The sequence below is a fragment of the Balaenoptera physalus genome (assembly GCF_965194825.1).
Source record: "Balaenoptera physalus genome assembly, chromosome: 11".
NCBI classification, from domain to species: Eukaryota; Metazoa; Chordata; class Mammalia; order Artiodactyla; family Balaenopteridae; genus Balaenoptera; species Balaenoptera physalus.
Window position 1 is genome coordinate 46,351,870 of NC_138896.1, and position 26,161 is coordinate 46,378,030.

The 26,161-nt window shown below is 37.9% G+C and overlaps 1 long non-coding RNA gene and 1 pseudogene across 2 annotated transcripts in view; both read right to left on the minus strand.

Annotated features, from left to right (window-relative positions):
* Positions 1-26,161, minus strand: part of LOC309638421 — a 1,167,492-nt gene that overhangs the window by 962,652 nt on the left and 178,679 nt on the right. The gene's annotated exons all lie outside the window — the stretch shown is intronic.
* Positions 1,522-17,044, minus strand: LOC309638386 (nucleus accumbens-associated protein 2 pseudogene; annotated as a pseudogene). Its single transcript has one exon. The product of its transcript is annotated as a nucleus accumbens-associated protein 2 pseudogene (transcript).

Consider the following 26,161-nt stretch of genomic DNA (forward strand, 5'->3'; position numbering starts at 1 on the left):
GTTTTGGATCATCGTGTTTTCATTGTCATTTGTCTCTAGGTATTTTTTGATTTCCTCTTTGATTTCTTCAGTGATCTCTTGGTTATTTAGTAATGTGTAGTTTAGCCTCCCTGTGTTTGTGTTTTTTACATTTTTTTCCCTGTAATTGATTTCTAATCTCATAGCATTCTGGTCAGAAAAGATGCTTGACATGATTTCAATTTTCTTAAATTTACTGAGGCTTGATTTGTGATGGAAGATGTGATCTATCCTGGAGAATGTTCTGTGCTCACTTGAGAAGAAAGTGTAATCTGCTGTTTTTGGATGAAATGTCCTATAAATATCAATTAAATCTATCTGGTCTATTGTGTCATTTAAAGCTTGTGTTTCCTTATTAATTATCTGTTGGGATGATCTGTCCATTGGTGTAAGTGAGGTATTAAAGTCCCCCACTACTATTTTGTTACTGTCGATTTCCTCTTTTACAGCTGTTAGCATTTGCCTTATATATTGATGTGCTCCTGTGTTGGGTGCATAAATATTTAAAATTGTTATATCTTCTTCTTGGATTGATCTCTTGATCATTACGTAGTGTCCTTCCTTGTTCTTGTAACATTCTTTATTTTAAAATCTATTTTATCTGATATGGGTATTGCTACTCCAGCTTTCTTTTGATTTCCACTTGCATGGAATACCTTTTTCCATCCCCTCACTCAGTCTGTATGTGTCCCTAGGTCTGAAGTGGGTCTCTTGTAGACAGCATGTATATGGGTCTTGTTTTTGTATCCATTCAGAAAGCCTGTGTCTTTTTGTTAGAGTATTTAATCCATTCACATTTAAAGTAATTATCGATATGTATGTTCCTATTACCATTTTCTAAATTGTTTTGGGTTTGTTTTTGTAGGTCCTTTACTTCTCTTGTGTTTCCCACTTAGAAAAGTTCCTTTAGCATTTGTTGTAAAGCTAGTTTGTTGGTGCTGAATTCTCTTAGCTTTTGCTTGTCTGTAAAGCTTTTGATTTCTCCATCAATTCTGAATTAGATCCTTGCTGGGTAGAGTAATCTTGGTTGTAGGTTCTTCCCTTTCATCACTTTAAGTATATCATGCCACTCCCTTCTGGCTTGTAGAGTTTCTGCTGAGAAATCAGCTGTTAACCTTATGGGAGTTCCCTTGTATGCTATTTGTCATTTTTCCCTTGCTGCTTTCAGTAATTTTTCTTTGTCTTTAATTTTTGCCAATTTGATTACTATGTGTCTTGGCATGTTTCTCCTTGGGTTTATTCTGTATGGGACTCACTGCACTTCCTGGACTTGGGTGACTATTTCCTTTCCCATGTTGGAAGGTTTTGACTCTAATCTCTACAAATATTTTCTCGATTTCTCGAAATTGTTTACAGTATAATGAATGCATTTGTTTCCTTCATGAATTTTAAATACAAGCAGAATAAAAATCACATTTTTTTCAGGCAACAGTAGCAGTTCAGTAGCTAAGTGGCTTGATCACATTTGTCTGTATTAGTAACGCATGCAAGCAGCTTCAGTACCCGCCTCGGCACCCGGTCTGGCCTTGGGCTCCTACAAGGTCCCTGCGTACGGGTCCTCCGGTCTCCTCTCTGCAGCCAGTGTCGCGGGCCGGCTGCTGCTGGCGCTGCCCTGCTCGAAGGGCTGCGGGGGGCTCTGGCCCTCGGCAGGCAGCGGCTCGGGTGTGGCCACCTCCTGGACGACGAAGCCGGCGCCGTCAGCCTCCGAGCCAGCCTTGACGGTGGGGTTGGTGGAGGCGCCCAGGTCGACATTCACAGCATCAGTTCTCAGAGCCACGATGCTGGCGGCAACGCCCCGCCGCTCAGCATAGATGCGCTGCTCAAACACCTGCTCAGTGGCGGGCAGGAACTCGGGGTCCAGGGGTGCACTGGCGACCGAGGAGCCCATGACCATGTGGTACATCTCCACACCCTCGGGTAGCATGGACTTGATCTTGGGCAGCCAGTGCTTGCGGACACTGCGGGCGTTGGTGCACATGTCCGCGGCGATCACGTTCATCTCGTTCTCCTTGAAGCTGGGGGCGAAGTTCTGACAGTACAGTTTCACAGCGTTCAGGACACGGCTGTCCAGCGGCTTGCGGCTCGGGTCACTGGTGGACGAGCGGATGCCCGTGCCACAGCTGTTGGCCAGCGTGTTCCTGTCGAAGAAGGTGGCGAGGAGGTGCTGCAGCAGAACCTTGTGCTTCACCCCTGCGCAGAGGTGGCAGTTCATCAGTTGCCCGCACATGATGTAGACGCCAGAGCCTGCCACCAGCTCCAGCTTCTCGCCAGGGTCCCCCTCAGAGTAGAGCTTGGGGTGGCAGCGGTACCCGATCTGGCTGATGAGGCTGGCAGGCAGGGCCACCAGTTTGCGGCGGATGAAGATGCAGGAACGGCTTTCCAGCAGCACGGGCTCTGGCTTATCTTGCACTGCATAGCTGCCTGTGGCCTTGATGTACATCTGGCCGTACTGCTCCTCCACCATGGTGTCGTAGGCCTCGTCATCCTCTTCGTTCTCCTCATTGTGGTAGGAGGTGGGGCTGTCGGTGGTGAGCAGGCTGCTGGCCCCTGGGCTGGTCCACTCCCCCTGGGAGTACTGCGCCTGCTGGATGCTGGGGATGAGGGTGGCCAGGCTGGGCACCCCGTAGTAGGAGACCCGGGGCAGCTTGAGAGGGGCCGTGCCTGCCACCACCGCGGGGCCCGTCACCACCGTCGCGCTGTCCCAGGGCCCCATCTCCAGCAGGTGCTTGGGGGCCAGGCCTGGGCCTGCGGCCAGCAGCAGCTCCATGGCTTCGTGCTTGACGCGGGTTAGCAGCGGGATGGGCACGGAGGGGGACACGACATATGGCGGCACAGCAGTGACTGGCTGCAGCTGGTTGCAGGGGCTCTGGGGCTCGGAGCTGACGTCCTCGATCATAGCGGTCTGCGAGTCGCAGTGGGGTGAGCTCACCTTGAACATGAGGTCCGTGCCATGCTCCACAATGTGCTGGATCTGCAGGAAGCCGGCCGTGTACATGACCACGAGCTGCTCGCTGGCCTCCATGGTCAGCCTGCCCGTGTAGCAGAAGGACAGGATCTGCTGGAAGCAGGCGGGCGGCACCGTGTCCGGCAGCTTGAAGGCGCTCTTGCTGTTGCCGCTGAACAGGTCACGGAAGTAGAGGCTGCTGGCGGCCAGGACGGCCCGATGGGCCTTGAAGGCCTGGCCCTTGAACACAATGGACACATTGCAGTAGAGGCCCAGCAGACGCTGCTCGTTGAGGCAGCCGAGCACGGTGTTCCCGAAGTTGGGGATCTCGATGTGCAGCATCTGCGACATGGCGGGCGGGGGTGGCAGGTGGGCCTCAGACTCTCAGTGCGGGAGCGGCCGAGCGGGGCACATCTGCGGGCGCCGGCCTGGTCCGGCCTGCAGCAGGAAGTGCTCCGGCGGCCCGGTGCTCCGGCTCACATGGACTTTCTCTCTCTTCTCTTTCTGGGACCCCTATAATGTGAATGTTGTTGCATTTAATGTTGTCCGAGAGGTCTCTTAGGCTGTCTTTATTTCTTTTCATTCTTTTTTCTTTATTCTGTTCCGCAGCAGTGAATTCCACCATTCTGTCTTCCAGGTCACTTATCTGTTCTGCTTCAGTTATTCTGCTATTGATTCCTTCTAGTGCAGTTTTCATTTCAGTTATTGTATTGTTCATCTCTGTTTATTTGTTCTTTAATTCTTCTAGGTCTTTGTTAAACATTTCTTGCATCTTCTCGATCTTTGCCTCCATTCTTTTTCTGAGGTCCTAGATCATCTTCACTATCATTATTCAGAATTCTTTTTCTAGAAGGTTGCCTACCTCCACTTCATTTAGTTGTTTTTCTGAGGTCTTATCTTGTTCCTTCATCTGGTACATAGCCCTCTGCCTTTTCCTCTTGTCTATCTTTCTGTGAATGTGGTTTTTGTTTCACAGGCTGCAGGATTGTAGTTCTTCTTGTTTCTGCTTTCTGCCCTCTGGTGTATGAGGCTATCTAAGAGGCTTGTGCAAGTTTCCTGATGGGTGGGACTGGTGGTGGGTGGAGCTGACTGTGGCTCTGGTGGGCAGAGCTCAGTAAAACTTTAATCCACTTGACTGCTGATGGGTGGGTCTGGGTTCCCTCCCTTTTTGTTGTTTGGCCTGAGGGGACCCAACACTGGAGCCTACCTGGGCTTTTTGGAGGTACTAATGGCAGACTCTGGGAGGGCTCACGCCAAGGAGTACTTCCCAGAACTTCTGCCACCAGTGTCCTTGTCCCTTGTTGAGCCACAGCTGCCCCCCACCTCTTCAGGAGACCCTCCAACACTAGCAGGTTCAGTCTCCTATGGGGTCACTGCTCCTTCCCCTGGGTCCTGGCGTGCACACTATTTTGTGTGTGCCCTCCAAGTGTGGAGTCTCTGTTTCCCCCAGTCCTGCCGAAGTCCTGCAATCAAATCCCACTAGCCTTCAAAGTCTGATTCTCTAGGAATTCCTCCTCCCATTGCCAGACCCCCAGGTTGGGAAGCCTGACATGTGGCTCAGAACCTTCACTCCAGTTACTTGACTTCTGTGGTATAAGTGTTCTTCAGTTTGTTAGTCACCCACCTGTCAGTTATTGGATGTGGTTTTATTGTGATAGTGCCCCTCCTACTGTCTCATTGCGGCTTCTCCTTTGTCTTTGCATGTGGGTATCTTTTTGGTGAGTTCCAGTGTCTTCCTGTTGATGATTGTTCAGCAGTTAGTTGTGATTCTGGTGTTCTCGAAAGAGGGAGTGAGAACATGTCCTTCTACTCCTCCATCTCGAGCCAGTCACCAAAATTAGTTTTAAATGAAGCAAAAAGAAGGATTTTTTTACACACACACACAACCTGAGAGACTATGTAACTAGCAGATTCTCACTGAAAGAATTTTAAAATGAGTAATTTGGCTAGAGAGAAAATAATCCCACATGGAGGCACTGATCAGAAAGATTGATAAGTGTGTTGCCAAATTAAATAAGCATTGACTAAGACAATGAAAATAATGTCATATAGGTGAGATTCAAGTAACAAAAAACCAAGATAGATTTAAATACTGGAAAATGTTAGTATGTAATTTGGGATAGAGTATTTAGAATTAAAACATTCTAGGGTGATTATATTTTTCTAGAGAAGAAAGAGATATTAACTTCAATATTGATGTGTGCTAATCTAGCATAAAATCAATAAAAGAATAAGTGTATTATTTCCAAATATGTGGAAAAGAGAAATAGAATGTGAAAATTTACTCAACTGATCCCAATGATGTTGAGAAAAGGAAAAAGAGAGATCCAAATAGAAAGTATGAGACAGAATAAGAGAGAGTATATATAAAGGTCTAAGTGTTCTAGCTAAAAGCAAAGATTTTCAGCCCAGCAATATGTTGTTTAAAAAAGACACACATAAAATATTAGTATTCCAAAATATTAATGAGATTCAAAATTCAAAAATTTAACCAACAAATGTAAACAATAAAAAAGTGTGTAACTATAATAATCTCAAATATGATAGACTTTAAAGAAAAGTCATTACTAAAGATGAAATAATCACCAAAAGTTTTTTCAAAAATTTCAATTCAGCAGAAAATTATAACAAATCAAAATGTGTATGACTTATTAACATACCATATTATATAACACATAAAGAAAAACCTGAAAGAATTATGGGGAGAAGTAGCTAATTCACCAACATAGTGTGAGATTTTAACATACTTTCTAGGTAAGTGGCAGACTTGGTAAGTGGACAAAAATTAGTGAGAATTTAGGAGAATTATACAAGTTTGAGCTAAAGGACTAATGCAAAATTCCACTCAAAGAGTTGACAATACAAAGTATTTTCAAGAATATACAAAAATTAAGAAAAATAATTTTTTTAAATACAAAATATGATTATTTGAAATATGTTTGAAAGACAATATTTGGCCAGAATTGGAATGTAAGTATATAAATGCGAGAGTGTAGAGTACCATTATCTCATTTTTATGACCTTAAAAAATTAGTGCCGCTCAGTGATCGTCTTTATCTCAAGAGTAGAAAAGTATAACTTAACCCATATTCTGATGATGTAAAGCTGACTAAGAATAAACCAAGTAGGAATTTGTAAAATTCTGTGTAAATCAACAGCCATAGAAGACACTGAAAAAGTTAAGAAATCACCTCCTAAAATGGCTCTGGGACAGATATTTTTAAACTTTCTAGAAATAGAAAACTTACATGATACTCGTGGTAAAGCATCAAAAGAGGGAATATTATGCAAATTAGTGCTAAAACTGACAATGAGAACAGAAAAGACAAGCAGCACAGATTAATGACAGCAAGTTTCAGGTCTCACTCCAACTCTGATTTTTTTAGTAGTAGCTTCTGACAAGTATTATGTAAATAATGAATCATTACCCTCATTTGCTTTCTCCAATTCGAATATCTGCCATGTACACATGTGGCTCTACAGATGATGGCATTTCCCATTCTTGCTATAAAAAACTATTTGGAAATAACACATGGATGTAAATTTCCATATAACATCATCAGAATCAATTTCAGAAGAAAATAATCAACTACTATGATTAAGATGTGCTCACTCCAGGAATCAAAGAATGACATTATCTTGGGAAATCTATTAATATAATTTATCACATCAACAGATCCAAAAAGGAAACCATGTAAGTCTCTCAAATGATGGTATAAATTTAACAAATTTTCCTGATAAAGGCCTCCTAAAATTAAAAGTAATGGGAGAATCTTTCCTTAATATGATGAAAATTTTCTGCTATAACCTAACAGCCAGTGTTGTATTTTGTTGGGAAACTCTGCTGGTGTTACCACTACCAGCATCATATTTTATTTGTACGTGTTCTGTTTTGTTCCATTTTAGAAGTTCTATCCAATGCAATAGACATAAAATCGAATTAAGTGACAACTTTTGGAATCAAAGAAGGAACAAAATCATCATTCAAGTAGAAGTTATAATGCAAAAGTTTATTTTAGCAAGAGGAATCAAAACATGAAATAGCTAACAATAGCCCTAACTATAAATGTTTAGACTTCTTCTAGTTGTGCCGCAGAGAATGGGAAAGATATTTGTCTCATGATAACAAAAAAAACATGAACAAATAATAACTATACTAGTTTATGTGGCCAGCAAGAGCAGGAGACACAAGAAAACCTTGAAGAACTTAATTGCAGAGAAAAAGAAGCCTTCCTGATGTGAGTAATAGGAGCTACAACTTCCACACCCAGGACAGACATTTGTGCTTCCAGGTTACTTGAGGAGTGGCCCTGCCCTGGAGCATTTTTGCAGGGACAAACAGAAACCAGCTGAGTCCTAGATGAGGTATGGGTAGGCATAATGGAACACAATTAGGATAAGCCCAGATGCAAAAGCAAATCAAATGGCCAAACCATTCTTTCTCTACACACCCACTCAGATTTTACCAAGAGAGGTCCATGGCAGGGTAAGGGTACAGGACAGCAGAGAGCAATTTCTTAATCCCACACATTCTCAGGGCGTTTGAGTCCAGGGCTCGGCCAGAGTTGAAATGTAAGGTGAACAAAAACCATGTCACACTGCTGCCCCTGCACAGTCCAGCTGTACCACGAACACAGGTGAACTCACTCCAGCCTCAGCTCAGTTGAGGAAGAATCAGAATGATCAGCTGTCACCCTAACCACCTGACAGAGAAAAGAGCTTGTATTATTAGGAAAAGAAAACAAACAAAAAAATATTATCCCCAAATATTGCTGCATTGCACAAACTATTCCTAAATTTCATGGCTTAAAACACCAACAATTTTATTATATCTCACAATATATGAATATGAAGTTTTACATGAACTGGGTCTTGTAGGCAGATAAATGTAAAGAAACAAAAACAAAAACAAAAGAAATTTGCAAAAGAAAGCTCTAGATTTATGCACAAAGACGTGATGATAATTGCGCTTTTGCAAAATCTTCCAAATTCCTAGCTGGAATATTAAAAATGTATTACCAGTTTAAATTAGGAGTCTCGATTCATTGATGAAAATAATTATGTTTAGTTTTTCTGCAAAGGCCACCACTAAGCTCTCTATAGCTGTCTCTTTCTTCTGTTTGGCATATCTTAGCCCAAGCCCGTAAAATTTAATTACTTTAGTTATGAAAAGAGTTTCATTTCAGTAATTAAAACTTGTGTCTTGTTCATTTAAATGCTTAAATTTCACATTTGACTCCAAACCCTCCTTGTCCCCGTTGCCAGCCCTGTCAGGCTGAGCACCATGGGGCTGGAGAGGGCGTGGTCTTCCCCTTCCACCAGTGTCCCCAGTTCTCTTCCTCCCTGGGGCCGGGAGGAGGGGTGCACAGGCACTTCTTTGAGTGTTGGTGCCTGTTGACAGGACAATGTGCGTAGTCCCAGGCCTCACACGTGAAGGATGCTGAGGGTGTTGTGGTGACAATTCTGGTTGTTATTATTTCTCTGCCTACTAGTTACTGGTTCTTTGTTCCTTTCATATTTTGTGGTCCTAATGCCATCTCCTGTGGGTGCATTTGCTGGTTCATCAACGGACTGGATCTTCCCACACATGATCTGCTGGCCTGGGAGAGCCTCTTGAAATGCAACCTCTTCTTTTCTCTCCCTCTCCAGGCCTTGCTGCAGGCCGTGTACCCCACAGTCTGGGGCAGCTGAGGTCCTGTCCCAGGAGCTGGCCCTCTTGGAGATATTGGCAAGAATGTCTAAGACGCTGCAACCATGCAAAAGGTCCACTGGACCCATGGAAGGTATTTACCTTTGCTACGATAAATGGAGGGGGTCTAGGCTCTAATTTCAGCTGTCTCCTCTCTCTGTGCACTAGTAGCAGAAGAAACTGAGCTATCTTCCTGACTCAGCAGTTTCCTAATAAGAAGGCATCACTTATTGGAGCTTAGGAAAAACATGTTTCAGGCATTTTCTCGTGAAGCAGTTGGAAGGAAAGGCATGGATGCTGGTTGATATATAACTATATTCTTATAAAGAACACATATCCTCGTTCCCGGTTTACTTATTTTTTTTAAAATTTTTAAAATTTATTTATATTGGAGTATAGTTGATTTACAGTGTTGTATTAGTTTCAGATGTACAGCAGAGTGATTCTTTTATACATATATACATTATTTTTCAGATTCTTTTCCCATATAGATTATTACAGAGTACTGAGTAGAGTTCCCTGTGCTATACAATACAGGGATTGTTGTTGATTATCTATTTTATATATAGTAGTGTGTATATGTTAATCCCAACCTCCTAATTTATCCCTCCCCCAACCTTTCCCCTTTGGTAACTATAAAATTTTTTCTATGTCTGTACTTACTGTATTTCTTCATAGTTCAACAAAAGAGTCTAATCTCTTTCCTATACCAGGGAGCACAAGAATTTTATATGAAGATCCAGGTATTCTTCTGACTCTGGAGCATTTAGGAACTTCAGTATCTGTACATTAATCACTGCATGATTTGAGTTAGCCACCCTCCCACACCCACCGAAAACATGGATCTCAACCAGTACCACCTTACAACCACATATAAGTGTACCTTTGTGTTGGAGATTCCTGAAAATAGGGTTATGTTATCTATGGGATTTTCTATCCTCTGCAATCATCTGTAACCACAAAATGTATGCAAACCTGTATCTTAGAGTATTTCATATTGTCAGGGATGATATGGGGCCATTCTACCCAAAGAGATGAATGGCTAGTGTTCCTTTGGGGTCATTTTCAGTTGCATAGTTGACATTTCAGCATAAATAAAATATTCAAAGTAGCATGAAAGGTGCAAATTAGTATTGGTAATAGCTCTGGCATCAGTTATATTAATATCATTTTCTGAAGTTATTATCTCATACAAAATTCTCTTGAGAAAGACAAAGAGTGAGCTGTATAATTACATAAAATATAGGCATCTTACAGTTGCTTCCTGTGATGGCTCTTAAAATGATTGCTCTCCATGTGAATATTTTAAGTTGTAACTATCTAGTTAGAAATACTTAGGTGTAGTAAATTTAAAAGTTTATTCCATCTACTGTAACTCAAACAAATCACACCAGCAGCTAAGCAAAGGAAAAGTATTCAGAAGTTTAAATCATAGTGAAGGAAAACATACCTTTTCAGTATGTTAGTGCTTTCTGAACTTCTCAGATTGACAGATTGTCATCACCACACCTATGCCTCTAAGGAACAGGGCTGGTTTTCTCATTGTCACAGAGCAGAAAAGTGGTTTTCTGGTAGTAACACTAGCATTTCTGCCATCTCTTAACACCAAATTTGAAACAAATGGAACACAACATCCTATAATTTTCCAAAAAGCGTCACCAGAGATGCGACACTATCTTAAATTACTGTCAGCACTATTCCCGGAACTGATGGCTTACTGTGGAGGTGCAAGCTGGAGATGAAGTTCTCTCACCATGACGGCAACACTTGGGATTCTGGGAACTTTCAATATCCTGATTATCACTACATACCGAAAAAAAAAAAAAGCAAAACCTAATAAGCAAACAAAACTTTTGAGTATTAAAGAAGGCTTATGTTTCTTTTCTTACAAAGGGAAATCTATAATCATAATATATGTTATATTATTATCAATCACATCCTCATAGTTATAAGAATAGTTAGCTAACACTCCACTGTAATGAGATTATTTTCTTTATAAGTTGAATTCTATTATAGCAAACCTTACCTTTGTCTGACAGATAACTAATTACAGAGCACAGTGTCTCACACCATTCCATTCTCCAAATAATCTGTGAGACAAGGTGTTTTCCCATTCTATAAAGAAGGATTTCAAACATACAAATGTTATTCACCTTATTTCAGATCACGTAGTTAGTAACTCTTTGGCAGGTAACTTGAAATTAGGTCCACTTCAGGATTAGTATCAGTACCTTTTCTCATGTACCACGGTTATATCCACAGCACGAAGGGACGAAGGATATACCTCTCAAGGTTTCAACCAAACACAGACAGAGGACTTGGACTTTGGAAAACATGTATATGCTGGCTTTTGAACAAATGTTTTTGAAAACATTGAAAAATCATGTGTTGGTTTCATTAGGGAAGCACCTGTATGAACTACTGGCCATCAAAAACAAAGGCAGAAAGGTTGATGATGGATACATTTTCATTATTCATTGCCCAGAGCATGAGACTGAAACACAATCTGAAGCCAGTTTTCACATGTGTGACTGTCTCATTTAGGATAACTCTATTTCTGCTTTGTCATTGCTACTTATGGCCTGTAATATCTGATTACAATGTCTCAGAAAAAAAGAATCAAGAGAAATATACATTCTGCTTGCAGAGACTTGCAGATTTCTTTTTCTTTAATTCAATAAGTAATTCAAGTTATATATAGAACTCCAAAAACCAGGCTCTTAGGAGTAACAAACTGTCTAAAATGGCAAATCAGAAAAGGGTGTTATTATTTGATTTACTATCTCATCAACACTTACAAAACTGCACTGATTAATGAGGAAGCTAATAGGAACCAAGGAACTCAAGACAGGAAGATAATTCTGTCTAGAGTGCTGTTCCCAAGTATCACACCAGGAGATAGCGGCTTTGGTGTTTCAGTGGGCATTGGCTATCTGCTGTCTAACCAAGGAGGATGAAAACCAGCTTTGTGATCTCGAGTCACAACCACCCCTTAATTTCCTCTCTCTCTTATTATATTATGAGACCATAATAGAAAACAGATTTTTTAAGTAAATAAAATTTAAGCAATAGTGTCAGAGAGGAAATTGGCAACTACTTAACCATTTTCTTTTAGCCCTGAAATTATTTTAAGGGTACCTTCCAATTATAGTATAAACCTTACTTGGACAATAAAGCCATATGGTTCTTCTGAAAATAATTTGCCAGTGGCCCTGGATACTATAATCAGCACCAAATGTTAGGGAAATCCTGAAATAATGATGTCTTGGGAGGTAGTCAATATCCTGACATTGAACAAATAAATGCTTACTTCCATTTAGCTTTGCTTTCAAACCAATCTCAAGCCTGGCAGGCAAGATGAGGGCAAATGGCAAAAGGAAGTACATTTTGAGCAAATAATAACTGGGACATAACAACAGTGAGAGCCAGGACTAGAGGGTGCAGCCACTGGAAATGAGAAAGCTCAGTTTGAGCTAAATTATGTGGCCATCCATGGGACACATTAGGGCTCAGCCTTTGAAGCTGAATCCCCATGAGTCACCATCAGCACCTCTGCGCACAGGTCCACCTTTGAGCAGATAGGGAAAGTGCAAGTCTTGTAAATACTCAATGAGAGTGGTGGCTGTTGGACTATGAAACATGAATTGCAGTCAGTAAGCAGCTATGTGGATATGGTCCTGTACCTTTGAAACTGCAAATGGACCTCCATTACCATATTGGAACTTAAGATCATTTTTGAGAGCCAGGGCTTTGTGTGAACATTGAATCAAAGGGACCATAAATAAGCAATAATACCTTGTTTTAATGGAAGTTCAGGACTAAAAACCATATTATAAACTGTAATTATAGCATCCACTGAACATACCCATATTTTGTGACTCATTGCCCGACCCTTGTGATAGCCACATTTATTTAATAATGGTCTCTAGTTTATTGATGTTATGTTTTATTTGGATAATTATAGGGTTAGTTCATCTCATTATAAATTATGTGCAAATAGTCCTATCAAAGTACTCCAAACACTCTGGTGACAGATGGTATGTAAATGAACAAAGTAAAAAATAAATATTTTTCATTAACCTGGTAACAGGACAGGCATATTGTGTGGTAGACATTCTGGAAAAACTCAGTTTGATTGGCCAAAAATGTTGTCACTTAACTTGAAAAGGAAAATTATAATAATGCATTTTTATTGCAGATGTTTACTCAAGAATAACAATTCCATATCTATTGAGGGTGTGGAGGTTTCTGTGATGAAGGTGGGACCTTCATTGTTACCTGTATTTATAGGGGGAATAAAGTGGTTACATGGGAATTGCAAACCTCTCACATAGTGCTGTTTATTACAGTAAGGTATTAATGCTTTTATTTTACTTGTTGTAATATTTCTAATTCACAATGTAGCCAACTCTTTCAACAGAACTAAACTTGCAGTCAGAAGACCTCATGTACAAAATGGACATAATAATAATAAACACCTCCCAGTATAAAGATTAAACAAAATAATGCACATTAAAATGTTTTAAAATTATACGTATAGCTTAGAAGTAAAGCTTTCTATGGACCACACCATATTTCAAGTCATTAAACCTGAACTTCTCTCCTTTTTTTATCTGCATATAGCTGAAATATATTGAAGTGCAATTTATCTATGATGAAATACACATATTTTAAATGTATAGTACCCTGAGTTTTTAAAATGTATATCATTTAACCAACTTAAAAGTCAATATAAAGGAAATTATCATATAATAAATTTTCCTTGTTCCATTTTCTGACATTCTCCACCCACCTCCCCCTTTCAAGAGGCCATTGATGTTCTTATTTATATTACCAGAACTTAGTTTTTCTATTCTGGAACTTCATATAAATGCAGTTATATGGTATATGCCTGGCTTTTTTCGCTTAGCATAATTTCTTGTTATCACTAGCACAATATGGAAGGAAAGCTGAAATATTCATTTTTTGAAATCCATGGAGTTTCAAACCTCCAGGAGACACTCTGGACTATGGTAAAATATTATTTGTATTTACTTTTCATTTTTATAGCATTTCTAATCTATGGTATAGCTAACTCTATACAGTGAACTGATCTTGAAGCCAAAGAACTAGGTTTTGTCATTTAGTAGCTAAATGGTATTGTGCAGTGATTTAAATTCTCTACAACTCAGTTTCCTTATATATAATATGGAGATGATAATAGTAAAAAAGGTTCAGTGCTTTAGTAAAGATTAATAACAATGTATATAAAATGCAAGACTTCTGGGTTTTGCTTAGCATATAGAAAACAGATAACCTACAAAAATCATAACTTTCCTTCAAACCATCAGAGGGGTCAGGTCGTAGGGAAATTAACCAGTCTGTTATCCAAGGCAGACAATTTCATGTGGAAGAAGGGCATGAGTGCTGGCTTATATAAGGCAGACCATGGAGGAAAGTGAAGCTTCCATACAAGGGGGGAAAGAATTCAGCTAAAACTTTTAATGAATACAAAAGGCTCTGTGTGGGCTCATGTCAGAGTTTAGAAGTTCTGTACACTGAAGACATACAGAAGTTTGCATTCATTCAGTGCCTCCTCTACATGAAAAAAGTGACAGTATGATGGTTGACCCAAGAAACTGCCCCGATTTTGAAGGTTTAGAGGAATAGAGTATTTGTCACCTTGGGAAACCCCACTTGGATCCTAATTTTCTACAGAACAAAGCCTTCATCTTCTGGGGGAAGGGCAGCAAACACTACCTTAAGACACATGTGAAGACCCATTGTTTCTGAAGAGGAGAATAGGGAAAACCTCCCTATCCTTGAGAAAGGAACAAGAAATCATCCTGAGCCCAGACCATCAGAAATTTTGTACAGCTGACGGATGGACTATTATTTCAAAAGCCCCACCATGAAGACACACAGACACAGCACCTACTTAAGACAGAGACTGGACCAGGACATCAGAGCAGATCCCTACTTTGCAATGCCAGGTTAGCAAGCACCAAGAAAGCTGGCATCAGCTGTTAGTTCTGGGAAGTAGCAAATGTCAGGAAAGAGTTCAGGAAGAATGAAGATGAAATAGGAAGACAGAGCAAATTTTCCAGCAACCAAGTCCTCACTCTAAATATAAGGTAAAAGTGGAGGAATTTGAGGCTGGAAGTGCACTAAGAGTAACTATAGCAACAACAAAACCCCAAACCACTTCAACATATGACTAGATTGATTCTACCCTCACAGTTAGAAAGAGGTATGGCTGTTTCCAGATTAGAAAATAACTTATTTCTGTCACTATTATCACATACCCAATGGCTAAAATTCAACAACAACAAAAAAAAACATGATACACAAAATGGAAAGATAAACAACCCACTGGAAAGAAAAACAGATTGAGAGGTCACCCAGATGTTGGAAGCTTCGACAAAAAAATGTTAAATAAACATAATTATTGTGTTAAAGTATCTGGTGGAAAAGATATAGAATGTGCAATAGAAGATGTGTAATGTCAGGAGAAAGATGGAAACTACAAGAAAGAGTCCATTTGATATGCTAGGAAAAAATATGGTAACAGAGGTGAATAATGCCCTCAACTAACTCATCAGTATATGGGACACAGACTTGGATTGGATAGAAACAGTGAACTTGCAGGAAGGTCAATAGGAATTGCTCAAACTGAAACACAAAGAGAGGTAAGAGAGACAGGTGGGGGTGAGGAGGGGATTGAGAGGGAACAGAGTATAAAAAAGCTGTAGGACAATATGAAATAGTCTAACATATGTATAATTAGGATCTCAGAAGGAAAAGAGAAAGAGTAGAGAAAAAAATTTGAAGTGATAATGGAGAATAGTTGAAGTAATAATGACCAAGAATGATACAATAATAATGGAGGACACTAGCTACAGCTCTAACCTCAGAGAATTCCAAACAGGATGAGTATACACACACTCATATTCAAAGAACAGAAAACTAAAAGTAAAGACGAAATCTTGAAGGTATCCAGAGAAAATGAACACATTACATACAGAGAAACAAAAAAATTAAATATATAGCAAACATTGTTTCAGAAAATATACAAGCAGGAAGAAAATTGTTTGGTATTTTTTAAAGAACAAAAAAAGAAACAATTTTCAATACAGAAAACCAATCTTCAATATAGAATTGTAATCCATGGACAACCTCTTTTCAAAGTAAAGGAGAAGTAAAAGAGTTTTTAAAAAATTAACAGCTGAGAGAATTTATTACAGGTATATCTGCATTGCAAGAAATGTTCAAAGTTCTGCAAGCAGAAGAAATATATGAAACAGAAACTTGAATCTGCATAAATGAACATCCAGAATATATAAAGACCTCTTACAACTCAATAAGATTAAAGTAAAACCCTCGTTAATAAAATAGACAAAAAGTTTGAGAAGACATTCAAATGTGTGAATGGCAAACAGGTACATGAAAAGTCGTTAAGATTCATTAGCCATTAGGGTAATGGAAATTAATTTAAAGCACATGAGATACCACTACACACTAATTAAAATATCAAGTGTTGGCGAGGAGGTAGAATATTTGGAAATCTCAAATATAGCTGATGGGCTATATTTGGACACTTAAAAACATTTGGACGTTTCTTACATAAAGTCAAAATCAGACATTCCATATGATCCCGAGTTTACTTTAGGAAAATGAAAACATATGTTCACACAACGATTTGTATATGAATATTCATAGCAGTTTTATACATAAAAGTCCCAAACTGGAAACAACCCAAGTGTTCACCAACAAATAAATGGCTAAAAAATTTCTGGTATATTAGCCCTATGGGATATCTCTCAAAACCAAAAGAATGAATATTGATATATGCAACAGCCTTAATGAAATTCTAAATTATTTTGCAGAAAAACAGAAGCAACACATATAAGATTTCATACTGTGTGTAAACATATACATGAAACTGTAGGAAAGAAAAAGTCTGATCTATAGTGAAAGAAAGCATATTAATAGCTGCCTGGTGGTAGGTGGTGATCGTTTAGGAAATGGCATGAAATAACTATATATGGTGATAGAAATGTTCTATATCTTGACTGCCATGCTATTTATATTGGTATATAACTTGTCAAAACTCATCAAAATGTATACCTTATATAATGCATTTCATTGTATTTAAATTATGCTTCATAAAATTGGTTTTAAGAAAAGAATGCCAATTTTGGAAGAATTCAATTTAAGGGACAATTTTGATCTGATAAAGGAGGTTCTAAAAATCTGGGTTTCATGGAAATATGAGCTTAGGTATGACAATTATATTTTTAACTCCAATTTAAATATTGGAAAACTTCCTAAATTCTTTAAACATTAATTTCTCTAGGGTCACACAGCAGATGGAGTACAAGCAGTTCATCAAGTATTTAGAGGTTACTAAGAGTGATTGCAAGGAACCGATTGAAGATGTGAGAGAATGACATTTTTTATTTTGGGATGTCTAGCTCAAATAATTTATCGCTATTTTAAAAGTCTTCTTAATCATCTACATTTAGGAAAACATTTCAATAGCAATTGAATCAAAATAAATAAAAATATTTAATTAATCAAAACTCTGCCATATCTAATATTTTGTCACTTGATGTTTTGTGAGTAAACTACTGCTCATGGACCAAATCCAACTTATTCCCTGTTTTTGTAAGTAAAGTTTTATTGGATCACAGCCACACCCATTCATTTACATAGTGTTGATGTCTACTTTGCATTACGACAGTAGAGTTTAGTATGTGCAACAGAGATTATGTGATCCACAAAACTTAAAATATTCATTATCTCGCTCTTTACAGGAAAAGTTTGTCATATAGAATATATATTTTTATATAGTTATAACTATATAACTATTTGTTCTATCTATGATTTAAGACAAAATATTGTGTGATGGTTGACAATCTGATCTCTAGAATCATATAGCCTAATTTTGCTTCCCAGCTGCCCATAGACTATTTAACCTCTATGACTTTCAGGTTTCCTCTCTATAGATGGTGAATATCATCGCACCTAACTCATAGAGATGTTGTGAAGCTTTACCTAGTTAATACATATTAGCTACTTAGAGCAGTGACTGGCAATAATGTCAAATAACTGTTAGCTAATGTCATCACCATTATCACCACTACCATCATCATCATTGAGAGTATGATACTGTCAAGAATAGGTCAACTAAATTTTCAAAAACTAAAGGTCTAATAAAATGTATTATAGTGATGATGATGATGAAGAGAAAACATAAAATTAAGATACTGCTTTTCATTTTGGAATATAATTATCAATTTAAAATTTACTATATTTTCTTTTAGTTATTTATGTATATACTTTTTATTTCCTATTAGATTTTATGTTCCTTGATAACTGGAAAGTTTTTAACTGCCAAAGTTGAGCAGTTCTATGCAAGAAGGTAGTGGTTATTCAGTATTTATTGGCTGACTAACAAATAAATGAAGTAATTGTCACTATTTATAGCACAGAACATTGGAAATGAAGCATCATTCATGTTTAACAGAAAGTTAATTGGAATAACTAGCTATTTTTAATTAAGCACATTTCTCAGTTACTTAAATCTTTTGGAAGCATTGAACTTAACTGTGATACAAAGGGATTACTTCTGTTGGGGACATGAATTAAGATATATTTGTTTGTGTTTAATTAGATGAGGACATTTACAAATAAGAACTTCACTGAATTCAAATTACAATCCTATTAAAAAGCAAACATTGAATTTTCTTCTTAGGATCATAAAACAGTGATCATCCCATTGATCTCTAAGTTAAAAGGTATTTTCTTATCAGTGCAGTTCCTTATTTTGCTACTAATTTGATGAGGTGAATAGAGTAAATTCAATAAATTTCCAAAAAGGGCTTTAAAACACTTTGTTAAAAATTTCTCCAAAGGATAAGAAAGTTGCATTTTCTTCTTTTTTCTAGTAAAATAAAATAGATGTCTTTCTGCTCTTCATTTTGATGATTTATGCTCAAAGATAGTGGAAGAGATATTTCCATAAAATATTCTGCATTAGTAGAAGATAGTAACTAGTTGATTCATATACTAATTCATATGAAGTTAGTCTTCTGCGGTGAAAATTTGTTCTGTACTTGCTGCCCACTTGGGAACACAATGTGCCACTCCTGATTGCACAGTAAGAGTATATACATATTGATTTGCAACAGTCAATACCATGGTAACATATGAGTGTTCACTCTTTCATATAAAACAATTACACTTTGAAATAATCTTTTGAGAAAACTGGAAGGCATTGAAGTGAATGTATTTTTGAGTATAATGTTCTGTGCTAGTGAAAAAGGTAAGAGACCAATGCCTATAATCTCAAAAATATTCTGTGTAGTAAAATGAGAGACATCTTCAATATTCTGATATTTGCTAACTGATGGGAAAAAAAGGTAGTGTATATTTCTTACACAGACACTGAGAGCGTATGGAGATAACTGAAGTAAAGACCAAAATGGGTTTGGTTGTGACAGATGAGAATTCGTTATTTGAAATACAAAGCAGATGAAAGAGAAACCTAACAGAGGTCTCATTGAACATTTAAAATTATAAAAATGACATCAACAATGCATAGGAACACAGTGAGTCAAAAATTAACAAGCTAATTTAAAAGTAAGTGTCGGTTAGAGCCTATCAGTCAGTAAGTGTCAGTTAGAGCCTATCAGTCATGGACATTGAGATACTTTGTATTTTTTATTTTATAAGAGGATATGAAAAATATTTCAGTAAAATGTTTTTAATAAGGAAATTATATCTGTACATCACTGCTGTGTTCTATTAATTAGAATAAAGTATTGAAGGAAAAATCATTAGTGAAATTTCTAGTAGAATAATAAGTTAAACCATCTATCTTATTAATTATCTTTCCAAAAATTTAACTTCCCACTAATTTATGATAAGAAATATCCTCATGTATATAGTGCATTTTGCATATATATATACATGTATATAATGCACATATACATACATATGAATGTGTCTGTGTAAGTATGCATTACTATGAGAAGTGTGAGGTCTGTAAGCTGTACAGTATAATTTTTTCATTTTGCTATACAGTAGGTTATTAGTTATCTATTTTATTTTTTTTGAATTTTATCTTATTTTATATTTTGTACAGCAGGTTCTTATTAGTTATCTATTTTATACATATTAGTGTATATATATCAATCCCAATCTCGAAATTCATCCACCCCTGCAGCTGTCCCCTGTTGGTGTCCACACGTTTGTTTTCTACATCTGTGCCTCTATTTCTGCCTTGCAAACTGGTTCATCTGTACCATTTTCCTAGATTCCACATATATGCGTTAATATACGATACTTGTTTTTCTCTTTCTGACATATTTCACTCTGTATGACACTCTCTAGGTCCATCCACGTCTCTTCAAATGACCCAATTTCGTTCCTTTTTATGGCTGAGAAATATTCTTTATATATATGTACCACATCTTCTTTATCCATTCGTCTGTCGATGGGCATCTAGGTTGGTTCCATGACTTGGCTATTGTAAATAGTGCTGCAATAAACATTGGGGTGCATGTGTCTTTTTGAATTATGGATTTCTCTCAGTATATGCCCAGTACTGGGATTTTGGGGTCATACAATAATCCTATTTTTAGTTTTTTAAGGAACCTCCATACTGTTCTCCATAGTGGCTGTATCAATTTACATTCCCACCAACAGTGCAAGAGGGTTCCCTTTTCTCCACACCCTCTCCAGCATATATTGTTTGTAGATTTTCAGATGATGCCCATTCTAACCAGTGTGAGGTGATACCTTATTGTAGTTTTGATTTGCATTTCTCTAATAATTAGTGAGGTTGAGCAGCTTTTCATGTGTCTCTTGGACATCTGTATGTCTTCTTTGGAGAAATGTCTATTTAGGTTTTCTGCCCATTTTTTGATTGGGTTGTTTGTTTTTTTGATATTGAACTGCATGAGCTGTTTATATATTTAGGAGATTAATCCTTTGTTTGTTGATTCATTTGCAAATATTTTCTCCCATTCTGAGGGTTGTCTTTTCGTCTTGTTTATATTTTCCTTTGCTGTGCAAAAGCTCTTAAGTTTCATTAGGTCCCATTTGTTTATTTTTGTTTTTATTTCCATTACTCTAAGAGGCGGGTCAAAAAATATCTTGCTGTGGTTTTTGTCAAAGAGTGTTCTTCCTATGTTTACCTCTAAGAGTTTTATAGTGTCCAGTATTACATTTAGGTCTTTAATCCATTTTGAGTTTATTTTTGTGTATGGTGTTAGGGAGTGTTCTAATTTCATTCTTTTATATGTAGCTGTCCAGTTTTCCCAGCATCACTTATTGAAGAGATTCTCTTTCCTCCATTGTATACCCTTGCCACCTTTGTCATAGATTAGTTGACCATAGGTGTGTGGATTTATCTCTGAGCTTTCTATACTGTTCCATTGATCTATATTTCTGTTTTTGTGCCAGTACCATATTGTCATGATTATTGTAGCTTTGTAGTATAGTCTGAAGTCAGGGAGTCTGATTCTTCCAGCTCCGTTTTTTCCCTCAAGATAGTTTTGGCTATTCAGGGTCTTTTGTGTCTCCATACAAATTTTAAAATTTTTTCTTCTAGTTCTGTAAAAAATGCCATTGGTAATTTGATGGGGATTGCACTGAATCTGTAGATTGCTTTGGGTAGTACAGTCATTTTCACAATATTGATTCTTCCAATTCAAGAACATGGTATATCTCTCCAACTGTTTGTATCATCTTTGATTTATTTCATCAAAGAAAGATGATGTTTTCTGAGTACAGGTCTTTTACCTCCTTATGTAGATTTATTCCTAGGTATTTTATTCTTTTTGTTGCAGTGGTAAATGGGAGTGTTTCCTTAATTTCTCTTTCTGATTTTCATTGTTAGTGTATAGAAATGCCAGAGATCTGTGCATTAATTCTGTATCCTGCAACTTTAGCAAATTCATTGATGAGCTCTAGCAGTTTTCTGGTGGCAACGTTAGGTTTATCTATGTATAGTATCATTTCATCTGCAAACAGTGACACTTTTACTTCTTTTCCAGTTCATATTACTTTTATTTTTTTTCCTCTCTGATTCCCGTGGCTAGGACTTACAAAACTATGTTGAATGATATTGGTGAGACTGGACATCCTTGTCTTGTTCCTGATCTTAGAGGAAATGTTTTCAGTTTTCCACCATTGAGAATGAGGTTTGCTGTGGGTCTGTCATATATGGTCTTTATTATGTTGAGGTATGTTCCCTCTTTGCCCACTTTATGGAGAGTTTTTATCATAAATCGGTGTTAAATTTTGTCAAAAGCTTTTTCTTCACCTATTGAGATGACCATATGGATTTTATCCTTCAATTTGTTAATATGGTATATCACATTGATTGATTTGCATATATTGAAGAATCCTTGCATCCATGGGATAAATCCACCTTGATCATGGTGGATGATCCTTTTAATGTGTTGCTGGATTCTGTTTGTTAGTATTTTGTTGAGGATTTTTGCATCTATATTCATCAGTGATATTGGTCTGTAGTTTTTTTTGTAGTATCTTTGTCTGGTTTTGGTATCAGGGTGATGGTGGCCTTGTAGAAGGAGTTTGGGAATGTTCCTTCCTCTGCATGTTTTGGAAGAGTTTGAGAAGGCTGGGTGTTAGCTCTTCTCTAAATGTTTGCTGGAATTCACCTGTGAAGCCATCTGATCCTGGACTTTTTTTTATTGGAAGATTTTTAATCACAGTTTCAATTTCATTACTTGTGATTGGTCTGTTCATATTTTCTATTTCTTCCTGGTTCAGTCTTGGAAGGTTATACCTTTCTAAGAATTTGTCCACTTCTTCCAGGTTGTCCATTTTATTGGCATAGAGTTGCTTGTAGTAGTCTCTTAGGATGCTTTGTATTTGTGCAGTGTCGGCTGTAATTTCTCCTTTTTCATTTCTAATTTTATTGATTTGAATCCTCTCCCTCTTTTTCTTGATGAGTCTGGCTAAAGGTTTATCAATTTTGCTTATCTTCTCAAACAACCAGCTTTTAGTTTTATTGATCTTTGCTCTTGTTTTCTTTGTTTCTGTTTCATTTATTTTTGTTCTGATCTTTATGATTTCTTTCCTTCTGCTACCTTTGGGTTTAGTTTGTTCTTCTTTCTCTAGTTCTTTTAGGTATAAGTTTAGATTGTTTAGTTGAGATTTTTCTTGTTTCTTAAGGTAAGATTGCATTGCTATAAACTTCCCTCTTAGAACTGATTTTGCTGCAATCCCATAGGTTTTGGATTGTCATGTTTTCATTGTCATTTGTCTCTAGGTATTTTTTGATTTCCTCTTTAATTTCTTCAGCAATCTCTTGGTTATTTAGTACTATATTGTTTAGCCTCCATGTGTTTGTGTTTTTTACGTTTTATTCCCTGTAATTTATTTCTAATCTAATAACGTTTTGGTCAGAATACATGCCTGATATGATTTCAATTTTCTTAAATTTACCAAGGCTTGATCTGTGACACAAGATGTGATCTATCCTGGAGAATGTTTCGTGTGTACTTGAGAGGAAAGTGCAATCTGCTGTTTTTGGATGGAATGTCCTATGAATAGCAATGAAATCTATCTGGTCTCTTGTGTCATTTAAAGCTTTCGTTTCCTTATTAATTTTCTGTCTGGATGATCTGTCCATTGGTGTAAGTCAGGTGTTAAAGTCCCCCACCAGTACTGTGTTACTGTCGTTTCCTCTTTTATAGCTGTTAGCATTTGCCTTATGTATTGAGGTGCTCCTATGTTGGGTGCATATATATTTACAACTGTTATATCTTCTTGGAATGATCCACTTGATCATTCCTTGTCTCTTGTAACATTCCTTAAAGTCTATTTTATCTGATAATGAGTATTTCTACTCCAGCTTTCTTTTGATTTCCATTTGCATGGAATATCTTTTTTCATTCCCTCACTTTCAGTCTGTATGTGTCCCTAGGCCTGAAGTGGGTCTCTTGTAGACAGCATATACATGGATCTTGCTTTTGTATCTATTCAGCAAGCCTGTGTCTTTTGGTTGGAGCATTTAATCCATTCACGTTTAAGGTAATTATCAATATGTATGTTCCTATTACCATTTCTTAATTGTTTTGGGTTTGTTTTTGTAGGTCCTTTTCTTCTCTTGTGTTTCCCACTTAAAGAAGTTCCTTTAGCCTTTGTTGTAGAGCTGGTTTGGTGGTGCTGAATTCTCTTAGCTTTTGCTTGTCTGTAAAGCTTTTGATTTCTCCATCAAATCTGAATTAGATCCTTGCTGGGTAGAGTAATCTTGGTTGTAGGTTCTTCCCTTTCATCACTTTAAGTATATCACGCCACTCCCTTCTGGCTTGTAGAGTTTCTGCTGAGAAATCAGCTGTTAACCTTATGGGAGTTCCCTTGTATGTTATTTGTCATTTTTCCCTTGCTGCTTTCAATAATTTTTCTTTGTCTTTAATTTTTGCCACTTTGATTACTATGTGTCTCGGTGTGTTTCTCCTTGGGTTTATCCTGTATGGGACTCACTGCGCTTCCTGGACCTGGGTGGCTATTTCCTTTCGCATGTTAGGGAAATTTTTTTCTATAATCTCTTCAATTATTTTCTTGGGTCCTTTCCCTCTCTCTTCTCCTTCTGGTACCCCTATAATCTGAATGTTGTTGCATTTAATGTCCCAGAAGTCTCTTAGGCTGTCTTCTCTTCTTTTCATTCTTTTTTCTTTATTCTGTTCTGTGGCAGTAAATTCCGTCATTCTGTCTTTCAGGTCACTTATTTGTTCTTCTGCCTCATTATTCTGCTATTGATTCCTTCTAGTGTAGTTTTAATTTCAGTTATTGTATTGTTCATCTCTGTTTGTTTATTCTTTAATTCTTCTAGGTCTTTGTTAAACATTTCTTGCATCTTCTCCATCTTTGCCTCCATTTTTTTTCTGAGGTCCTGGATCATCTTCACTGTCATTATTCTGAATTCTTTTTCTTGAAAGTTGTCTATCTCCACTTCATTTATTTGTTCTTCTGGGGTTTTATCTTGTTCCTTCATCTGGGGCATAGTCCTGTGCCTTTTCATGTTGTCTGTCTTTCTGTGAATGTGGATTTTGTTCCACAGGCTGCAGGAATGTAGTTCTTCTTGCTTCTGCCATCTGCCCTCTGGTGGTTGAGGCTATCTAAGAGGTTTGTGCAAGCTTCCTGATGGGAGGGACTGGTGGTGCGTAGAGCTGGGTGTTGCTCTGGCAGGCAGAGTTCAGTAAAACTTTAATCTGCTTGTCTGCTGATGGGTGGTGCTGGGTTCCCTCTGTGTTGGTTTTTTGGCCTGAGGAGATCCAGCACTGGAGCCCACAGGCTCCTTAGTGGGGCTAATGGTGGGCTCTGAGAGGGCTCATGCCAAGGAGTACTTCGCAGAACTTCTGCTGCCTGTATCCTTGTCCCCATGGTGAGTTATAGCCACCCCCACCTCTGCAGGAGACCCTCCAATACTAGCAGGTAGGTCTGATTCATTCTCCTATGTGGTCACTGCTCCTTCCCCCTGGGTCCTGTTGTACACACTACTTTGTGTGTGCCCTCCAAGAGTGGAGTCTCTGTTTCCTCCAGTTCTGTTGAAGTCCTGCAATCAAATCCTGCTAGCCTTTGAAGTCTGATTCTCTGGGAATTCCTCCTCCCATTGCCAGACCCCCAGGTTGGGAAGCCTGATGTGGGGCTCAGAACTTTCTCTCCAGTGGGTGGACTTCTGTGGTATAATTGTTCTCCAGTTTGTGAGTCACCCACCCAGCTTTTATGGGATTTGACTTTATTGTGATTGTGCCCTTCTTACTATCTCATTGTGGCTTCTCCTTTGTCTTTGGATGTGGGGTATCTTTTTGGTGAGTTCCAGTGTCTTCCTGTCATTGATTGTTCAGCAGGTAGTTGTGATTCTGGTGCTCTCGCAAGAGGGAATGAGTGCATGTCCTTCTACTCCACCATCTTGAACCAATCTCTGTAAAGTATAATATTATGTTATCATTATGTTAATTCTGAAATGTTCATTCCACTTGGATATCAGGTCCAGCTACACCTATGCCTATGGATGTTAGAATTGTTTTACTTCTAATATCTCCACTTTTACAATTCCGCTCTGAAGACAATATTCATAGTTCCACCTCTTAACTAACTGCCTACTTGATCTTTGACCAGCTATAAGCAGCATTTACCATTCCCTATCCCTACTATTGTAATCTCTGAGCCTCTTCCAGACCTTGGCTTCTGTCCCTAGAACCTGGATTTCCCTGATCATCGTGTGTGTGTGTGTGTGTGTGTGTGTGTGTGTGTGTGTGTGTGTGTTGGGGTGTGTGTGGGGTTTGTCATCCTAAGCTCCCAAGCACTCTTAATATCACCATAAAATAATCTTCTTTGACTCAAGAAGAACCTGCTATTTTCTTAACCATCTTTAAATTGATCTTTACTTGATTTATTACATTGTTCACAATGTCTTTAAAGTCTTCTAAATAATAAAAATAATAACAGAAAACAGTTCCATATTGCCCACGATGGGCTAGACATAG